Below are 10,011 nucleotides of genomic sequence, written 5' to 3'. Positions count from 1 at the left end.
CAAATAGAACGTATTGATATATTATGTGTTTTAATCGATTTTATTAAAATCATAACCACTTTATTTCGTTGCTATGTCGACTGCCCTAATACCACATTTAAACTGGTTTATGAAGGATTCTCTCTGACCGTTACTCCACTTATTACATAAAAAAGTGAGGGAATTCATTTTTCATGAAAATTGATTGAATTGTCATGCCACTTGTAACATATTATTTAATCTTTATCTTTAATAATACCGGGGGCACGCGGTAGCGTATTTGGTTGAGGGGCTATGCTACAAGCAGGAAGGTCGCGGGTTCACGTCCCGATGAGGTCATTGGATTTTTTTTTCAATTGACATAATCCTTTCAGCCGCAATATGGCCCTGGGGTCGACTCAGCCTCTAACAGAAATGAGTACAAGGAATCTGGCAAGAACAGGATCTGAACACCTGAACAGCTTGCGGTATCTCAGTAGGAGAGTACTGCTGGGAATGAAACCGCAGATCAACTGGCACGAACAGGATCTGAACACCTGAACCAGCTTGCGTCCATCTCAGGAGGAGAGTATTGCTGGGAATGAAACCGCAGATCAGCTGGCAAGAACAGGGAATGGACAGATAGAAAAAAAATCACAATTGATTGTAGGATTGATGAAGAGTTAATCCAAAAGGGAAGCACAATAGATCATTGTTGGTCGCGGTTTAGGGGCCGGATTGTGGCCCACCCCTAACACACACATACATATAACAAATATGGATCCATATTTTGAGGTTATCTTTATTTTAGATGTTGCCTTATTACAAAATATTCAGAGTCAAAGTTAAAATTAAATAATAAAATTATGATTTTAACATCAGAAACAAATCTAAAATAAGGGTGCATGTGAGAAAGTTATTTTATTATAAAATCCTTAAAGTTTAATTAGAATTAATCAATAAAGCTTATGTTTTAATATCAAAATCATACCCACAATAAGGATATGTGTGAGAACATTATTCCTATGGTACACTGGTCTTGTGTTCTAGTTCTTGGGGAGTACGGTTTCTGGTATGGAGTGGTCACCCTTTGATCTTGTCGTGACGTATTTTCTTGATGTCTGTAGTGTTCCGCCTGGTGTGTGGTATCGTCTGGATGTTGGATTAGTACCCCAACAAAGGCTTCCACAACGAATGATGAGTCTTCCCGCTGAATTCCTGACGAGCGTTGCACTAGTGTTAACGTTATCATTATTAATTTCTGAGAATGTGATCGATATAGCAAATGCACGTAATCTTCAGATATTCATTGCATTGTGGGCCATATATTATGCAATGTGTACAAATGCCTGACAGCTTAAACCCGATGCAGGCAATGACGTCAGCCACAATCGGTAGCACTGACGCTACTTCCTAGCGCAGCTACTGCGCACTGCCGAGGCACTTCCGGTGGGGCCTATGCTCTAAAACTTTCATATCAACTGAGCTGCTGGTTGTATAACTATAGGGGAAGTACACGTATGTTCGATACTAGACACACGTCACACAGTCAGTGGTTATTAGGTTATATATAGAGAGCATTGTGCTTCACAATGCGTACTGAATTTGTAGTTCAAGTTTTAATACGATTGAATTTACAGATATCAATATAATTTTGGACATTGTCCAAAGTCTTGATTTTTTTTTAGCACAAGATTTCTGAAACTGGATCCAGCTGTCATCAAGTACAAGGGAGGAAACCCCATAAAGCTCTTCGGGCTCCCAGGAAACAGCTCATGTCAATCTCCTAACACGGAAACAAGTTTTAAGTAAAACATATATTACTGTAGCGTGTTGTGCCGTTCCTACGCAACGATCGTGAGATGAGCGGTTATACGAGACTCGTGTCTGGGCAACGGCTAGGTAAACATTATCCCGCGGCAACGGTTACGCATTCAACGGAGGAAACGCGGTGTTTCTGTGTGGTCCGTGCTGAGATATCATAAGTAAGGGACAGTGTTAGTTGAGAGTTCTGTACGAGACATGAAGACGGAAGCAGAGGAATAGTCATGCTGCGTTTGGTTTATATATCCTGTCGTGTGTTTGTTCTGGTATTCGAAGACAGGGAACAGCATTATTACTTGGGCCTGAGTAGCATGCATCCACTCGAAGTTAACTGCACCGATAATGCTGTCACGCGGTAAATGACTATAGATGAGGTCTGCACTGATAATTTAATTTACTGGACTCCAAAACTCGTAACTAGAATTAACTATAAGATTTCCACAGCACGCATTAAGTCTTGTCAGTCTGCTGTGTCTTCACTGGTCATCGCCTTGTTACGGCTTCCAACGCCGTAGATTCACCAGCTTCAATGTTCAGCAGCTTCTGTCCCCGGTGAATGGCGGCTGTCTCACCTCAACTAGGCGTTGTCTGATCAGAATTTTCTAACTAGGGCTGTTCCCCACGCCCCTATGGCTCAAAATCTGCATTAAACGCCGTCTGAACACTTGGTTCAAGTGAATACAGTTTACAAATCACTGTCACACTTACAGACTAATGTTCCCAGTCACGGTTTTCACTGCGCTCCTGGGTAAAGTCTTCCAGCAGTGGATGTTTCTGTTCCCGGGCCTGTCCTCTCAGGCTGTCGGCTCCAAATTCCTTACTGACTGGCATCTGTCTCACACCAACTAGGCGTTCCTACCCAAAGGCTTACAACATTGGCTGTTCCTCCACCTGCACCAGGCGACTGTCTCAGACTCGGACTGTCTGACTCCGAACTCGAAATCTACTCAATTAACTGCCGTTTCCCTCTATTCGCCGTGATATGGACTCGCGACAGACCCAACAGAAAACACCGCTTCCAACAGTTCTCTTGTTGTGTGACGTCACTGCTGTTCCGGAGAGGTGTTTATTACTCCATCGCCTTTGCAACGGGTGATGTATTTGGTGACGAGGGGTGGCGTGAAGTGATCCATTGTTGCGTGTAAGCGCGGCCCAGGTCATGTGACGTCCATTGAGAAATTGATATGTTTGCAGAGCCGTTCCAACTCGACGGCCGTCTCTGCTGGTTTCACAGTTCCGGCCCTCAGCTGATATGTGATAACACTACAAAAGCTGTCACGTATTTTCTCGCAGTTTCTATAACATAAGTAGGGTTTTCTAAACACACTAGAGCCCTTCAGTGTTCTGAAACCTGGGAATGGTAGTATTCACTTTCTGTGCTCTAGAGAAGGGTGTTACAGGTTACTGCTGCTGAGGAGGGATGACTAAACCCCTAATTTGCCACACACCGTGTAATCTTGCTCCGTTGATCTACAAGAAGATTGTGTCTGCCAAAGAAACCTGCCACTTTGAAACTGGAGATGCAAGTTGCGTACCGGTGCCTCCAGTTTGCACCAGAGACTGGCGTCTTATCAAAGGCTTGCGCCGGTAGCCGTATTGAATAAATATAGAAAAATACAAGGAGAATAAGAAATTTTAAAGTCGCTTCTCCGGGTCACGTTTAACCCAGTCAAACGTCCGAAGATCACAATAGTACCTCATTGACTATTTCAGAAGTAGTGTAGGATAAAGTTTAAATCTGACCAAAGCAAAATACAGCAGCAGTAGGCTGTCTGAGGTGGAAAATAAAACGTTATAGTGCAGTAATAATAATAATACTTTATTTGTATTTATTAAATTACACTGTCAGTAACTCGAACTGCATAGCATTGAATGATAGTCTTTTTGTATCTTTCTATAAGACGCTGTCATTAACATAAAATTGACCCTGGGCTTAATCATATAAGCACAACGTCATGAGGATATATGGGAGAGTGGAGTTACAGATCCACGTATTCTCAACCTCGGCACTAGATTGAGGTGAGTGGTCAGCTTCACGCCCCGGCCTCTTTACGAACGCAGCTACAGCTTCGGGTACACATCGCATATAAGTCTGGGTAGACCAATAGATCTAGACTTAGCGGAAAATAGAAAAACTTCTTGCACTGCCGAGAATCGAACCCAGATTCCCCGGCCGTCCAACCCCTAGCCCACTGTCGTAACCGAGTTAATATCGAGAATACATAGCATTGGAGGGGATGTTATATAAGGATTATGACCGCATGGGATCAGTTGAAAAACAACTCTGGTCGTGAGTCTCAAAGGGATGTCACCAAAAGGAAATGACTAGCGGTTAACTGCCATTCGTAAAGTCACTCTCACTCTTACTATGGACGTTGCAATGAATGATGAATTGGAAAGAATTTGGAAGGAAACAGGCGTGACCTAGCCGAGCTACTATGCCGCCATTCACATTATGAGCCCGCTTTCCCTGCTTTGAAGAATGAAAGTAGACGTCTCACCTGTTGTCTGTGTGTCTGTATATCCTCCCCATCAACTTTTGAATGCTTAAACCAATCTTTATGAAACTTGGTATGTATATCATGGCATCTGAACCTATTTCAGCTGTGTACTTCATAAATGCCTCCCATCACTTTGTATGTTTATACATGTATCCCCCTATTGTTGCCAGGCAACGGCTCGGTAAAAACATAACCACGGCAATGGATACACACGCAACAATAAGATAACTGTTGGACGCGTCGTTTTATATGAAGTCCATGTCTTGTTAAAAGAAATTAGGCGATTGGTTCTTCCCAGAACTTGTTAAAAATGTAAATGTTTCGCACGGATGTGAAATATTAACAGTAGTAGAAACTAACTAACTTCATGGAGCTGAGCCCTTCTTGAGAAGCTGTCGGTTGTGTAGCTACTCAAGAACTTCCCAGTACTTCATGGATCCCGAAGGTTTATTACCGTGTTCACAAGAGCTCTCCACTTGTCTCTATACTGAGCCAGATCGATCCAATCCATAGCACCCAAACTCTATCTCTAAGATATATTTTAATATTGTCCACACATCTATGTCTTGGTCTTCATAGCGGTCTCTTTCCTCCTGGCTTTCCCTCGAATTTCCTATATGCATTCCTCTTCTCCCCTAATTGTGCTTCATGCCCTGCCCATCTCATCCTCCTTGACTTCATCATTCTAATTACATTTGGCGAGGAGTTTAAGTTATGAAGCTCCTCATTACAACATTTGTGTTAGTACTCAAAATTCTTATAGAGGAAAAGTTTCCGAGATCTTTTTTCTTTTATTCGAATAGTGGGGGGTGGAGTCCAGCTAGTCGACTCGGCACGTCGGCCAGTGTTTGGCCAATTGTACTTGCCCCGGTTGATTATGAAGACGGATAATTTGTTGGAATGAAGATTGGCAGGGGAAACCGAAGTACTCGGTGAAAACTTGTCCCAGCTCCACTTTATCCACCACAAATCCCACTTGACCAGACTCGGTCTCTAACCCAGGTCGCCGCGGTGGGAAGCCAACGACTAACCTCTTGAGCTATGGCGCGGCCTCTTCCAAGACCTATACGTAATATTTGAAATCCGAATGGAACTTTTACCCCTCCGACCCAAATGAAAACCTAGTTATTATTTCACCTCGTTTCACTTTGCGACTCTTGAGCCTACTTTTGAGTAAATATGTATACAATATAATGGTTATTAAATCCACTAACGACTTATCGCCTGACCACCGTTGCTCCCTATGCACGGATGCGATCTATATGCTAATTAATGCCCTTGCTTACAGCGCACGGTATACCCGTGAATGGAGTCCTGTGTTAGCTTAGTATAGTGTTCGGTAGGAAATTGTCCACTCCCCTGCACTCTAATCCTCTTCATGACATGGCAGGTTCAGCCCTCATCAACGTGTTTCTTTTCCTGCGTCTTTGCATTTCTAACGACGATTTTCATCTACTTGATATCACGTTGAAATTAACAGTAATTACGAATAATGAAATGACGTTTTCTTTATTTTAACTCCCCATCGCAATACGAAGTAAGGTCACAATATAAATTCATTGTTTAATGCAACATGTTCCTGTTCATTGAGCCATCACCAGGTGTCTGACTTTTTACATTCACCTGTACTCTTCTACCAGTGTTCCTGACCAATGAAGGAATACCAGCTGACGAATACAGGTGAAACAGATCGTGGAGGCCCATATGGTTGTGAGACGTCGAGGTTCCCACATTAAAAAAAATCGGTTCATAGATGGCAGTGAGGTTGTCAGCTTTACGCGCCGGCCGCCCTTACACTCAAATACCTGATGTTGGCTTAATGAGCCGAAACATGGTGTAAGAAATGACGAACGTATGCTGTGTCCTTTCTTCCCATTTTGGTGGCGGAGGAAAATAAAGACATTTCACACACACAGTATGACGCTAGAATAAAATATTTGAAATGAATAATGAAACAGATGTTTTGAGGACGGAAATAAATGTGGCCTGTTACACTATGCTTTAACTGCTATGGGAACTAGAGTCTGGTGTCGTTACTTAGTGACGTCTACCGTTATGCCAATATTAGATATTTACAAATTTCCATTTTGAACATACACGTACTTCCGGTATTCATTGCTATTATTTTTATTATTAATTATGCACCATGTAATGAAAACGTATAGGGGAGTGGAGGTATAGTTCCAGCATTCCTAGCATCGAAACTAGATACAGATGAATGGCCAACTTCACGCCCCTGCTGCTTTACCCCTGGGGAAATCCCCCGATACGCGTTGTATAGAGAGCTAAGTGGGCCCAAAATCCTGTCTGAACACTGTGGAGTAAAGAAAAATCTATTTCTCTGCCCGGAAATCGAACCCCAACCGTCCAGCCCGTAGCCCATCTCTATTCTTACTAAGCTATTTCAGGTCCTACGTAAATATTCTGACCAAAATTAAGTAGAATATTTACTTAATATTTCCTCGCCCCGGCGCTCATATCCAATTTTACTGTTATATCGAAAGGATTATACGTCTTTAGTCCGCAATATTTATATTTCCTTAAGCGTGAGATCTGTCACGGTCATTGCAGAATTTTAGGTCACCACAGCAAGGATTTCTTTACATTGACGTTGCATGAATATCGGTTATGTAGTGGGTCACGATCGAATGAGTAAATTCACAAGTTGAGTGTTCAGCTGTGGAATGTTAACCAGGGGACAACGAAAGCTGAAGAAGCGACGGTGGAAGAGAAGACCCTCCCAGTCCAGTGACGAATAGAGCGGGTCCTAGACAGTCATTTATTGTGAACTGTTATGCGACAATACAAGAGCAGTTGATAGGGAACAGTTCTGTGGACGTGTTTCTCCAGCAACTAAAGAACACGCATTAACGGAACAGACTTTTCTTTGCGGTCCGTGCCGGGGCTATATAACGAAGCCAGTTCGTGCCTTAGACAGTGCGGCCACCGTGATCGGTCCAGTATTCGTAAGCCGACTGGTAAAGCCAAACATACTTACAGATGTCTCTTCTTCCGTAAGGTTGCCTGCCCCGGGTATGACGTATAGTAGATGGACTTTGCAACGCCTTAACGTTTTCAAAACACGTGTTGCTTCTCCAGTGCCTGTTGAGCTGATCCTGTTTTACTGTTCTGCCGGGAGATAGCTAAGCCGCGCCATCTTGCTTCGTACTCGTATATATACGACTGTCGTCCTGGGTCTTCAGAAGAAATATTTTCCTCCTCCCTGATCCTAGGATTACTTCTGCTTCTCGATTTCTCTACTACAAACATCGAGTCTGTTTACTTTTCTCTCCTTCAGCAAGTATAGCCGAAAACTTGAAAAAACGAAGGGTAAAACTATTACTGTAGCAGGCCGTGGAGGCCCATAGGGTTGTGAAACGTCGAGGCTTCCACATTTTCCAGACAGTCGGCTCACATATGGCTGTAAGGTTGCCAGCCTTAAGCACCGGTCGCCCTTTGCCGCCAGGAAGATTCGTGGGTCTCATTCATGTTAGAGGCTGAGTCGACCCCAGGGCCATAATGAAGCAGAAAGGATTAGGCCAATTGAAAATCCACGCTACCACGTACTTTCATCTCGAACTTTTATTTAAAGCAATATATGGAAAGACAGTAAGAACACTATCAGGAAAACTAACCGTGACTAAACAAAGTGTCGGGTTAGATGGTTCAGAAAAGTGACTACGGGCCGAGAGTCCAGCGGTTGATTCCCGAAATGACAAGGATGATTCCGGGATTTAGAATTCTAAGGGCAATGGCAAAGAACTATTTTCTAAGGTGTGATGTCATGCAGTCTGGCATGGCGTTTATCGTATTATACTAAAGAACAAGTTCCGGAAAGAACTAACTGCCTACTTTCTTTTGATACGATACGGACCGAAAAGAAAACGACGCCGCCAATAAATCTTCGCAGCGGGATTGTTTTTACCCAGCCGTTGCCTAGCACCACTAGGGGGATATATAAACAGACCCACAGACTCCCCTTTGGTACTACACGGACCGCATAAGAAACAATGAATCTAAAAATTCTTCTATTTTTGCGTGTATTCGTTGTCGATACCGCGGGAACATTTTTACCGAGCCGTTACCTAGCAACGATACATCTACAGACACACAGACTGATGGAAGGGATTTATGAATTACGCCGTTGAGGTGGGCTCAGGTGCTATGATACATACTAAGTTTAATAAAGAATGGTTCAGGTGTTCAGAAGTTAATAAGGAGGATACACAGTCTCATAGACAGCAAAATAATTTCATAAACCTACTTTAATATTTGCAAAATAAAGAAATCAGACTAAAAATCTCACACATCCACCCACTATTCAGGGACCACCCCTATAAAAGACCACTTGTGGCCTGAAGTTTCACTGCGTATAGGAATTGAGGTCCTATAACATTTACTAGTAATATCTTCTGGTGCATGATATCGCGTAAAAAGAATGAAGGTAAAATATAAAAGTGTCCCTATGCAATCTCAGATCTGAGACAGTAAAATATGGTCGCGAGTCCCAAGGGACTCGGGCCCGAGAAACACTGTGCTTGCAAGGGCCAGAAGCATATACAAAAGTCCTCTCGTCAGAGAGGGCGCCCCACGAAAGCAAGACCATAATTGTCAAACAGTAATAAATATCTGGTCATGAGCTCCAGATGGTGCTCGACACCAAAACTTATTGACTGACCGTCAGTCGCAATGTGACTTTGGCTTTGACTTGATTATTTCTCCAGGTGTCCCGTGTGGAGGCGGGGTCGAATACCTCTACCGTAGCCTTGTGAGTCTTAGGAGGCGACGAAAAGGGAGTCCAGTGCCTTGTAGTATAACCGGACCACTCCTTATACATGCGATACGTACGATGTACACTTGACAAGGGCCAGGCTTATTCATAAGAGACAACCCCGTCTTCTCGTCAGAGAGGGTGCTGCTTAGTATACTTGTAGTACGGTAAACATCATACATATACACGTAAAATGTGTATTGCACCTGAGCAGCAGAAGTAATAGTCAACTTCAGTCAAGTTAAATTAAATTATACAGCTGGTCTCTTTGCTTCGACGACGAATTTGTTGCTTTACAATTTTGAATTTGTTTTTGAGTCATGATCTTAACTTTATCCTCGATTCGTTAAATTGATGCTCTTAAACATTATAATTAGGAGGAAAAGGAGATAAACATATTCGTAAGAGACAAATCCATCCTTTCGTCAGAGAGGATGTTACGTAAGGACTCCTACCGCAAGGGTTCAGTTACAAAATAATCTCTGGTAGTGAAACTCGAGGGGCTTGACGCAAAGACGATCTGATTGGCGTAAACCATCAGTCGTAAAGTAACTGACTTTAACTTTGACTAGTCAGAGTCCAGAGTCGAGTTGGGTCGGGTCGGGTCGGGTCGGGTCGAGTCGGGTTGAGTCGCGTCGAGTCGGGTCGGGTCGGGTCGAGTCGGGTCGGGAGTCGATAGTTGTGCGAGAGTAGCCAGGCTGTAAGAATGTGAACAAGGAAGCAGAAGATACTGTTGGGATCAGTCACCAGGTGACGACTGGTGAAGACGCAGCAGACTGAGAAGACTTGGTGCGTGCTGTAGTGAATTGCTGAGTGTGTGCATTAGCGATAGCGCTGTAGTTACTTGTAGTTACGATCTCTAAGTGTTCAGTAACTCCAATTACTTATCCAAACCCCGTTTTTATTCACTCACATATGTAATAACACACACAAATATATGCACGTATATATATATAT

The 10,011-nt window shown here is 43.1% G+C and overlaps 1 long non-coding RNA gene across 1 annotated transcript in view; it reads right to left on the bottom strand.

The window, feature by feature from the left end:
* Positions 1–964: 964 nt before the first annotated feature.
* The window catches only part of LOC117283091, a 41,561-nt gene continuing 32,514 nt past the window's right edge, over positions 965–10,011 (bottom strand). Inside the window, exon 3 of the long non-coding RNA XR_004514110.1 lies at positions 965–1,191. This is a non-coding gene — a long non-coding RNA (uncharacterized LOC117283091). The remainder of the gene's footprint in view (positions 1,192–10,011) is intronic.

Source organism: Cryptotermes secundus, unplaced genomic scaffold, assembly GCF_002891405.2.
Source record: "Cryptotermes secundus unplaced genomic scaffold, Csec_1.0 scaffold382, whole genome shotgun sequence".
NCBI classification, from domain to species: Eukaryota; Metazoa; Arthropoda; class Insecta; order Blattodea; family Kalotermitidae; genus Cryptotermes; species Cryptotermes secundus.
This window is presented reverse-complemented; position numbering and strand designations above follow the sequence as displayed.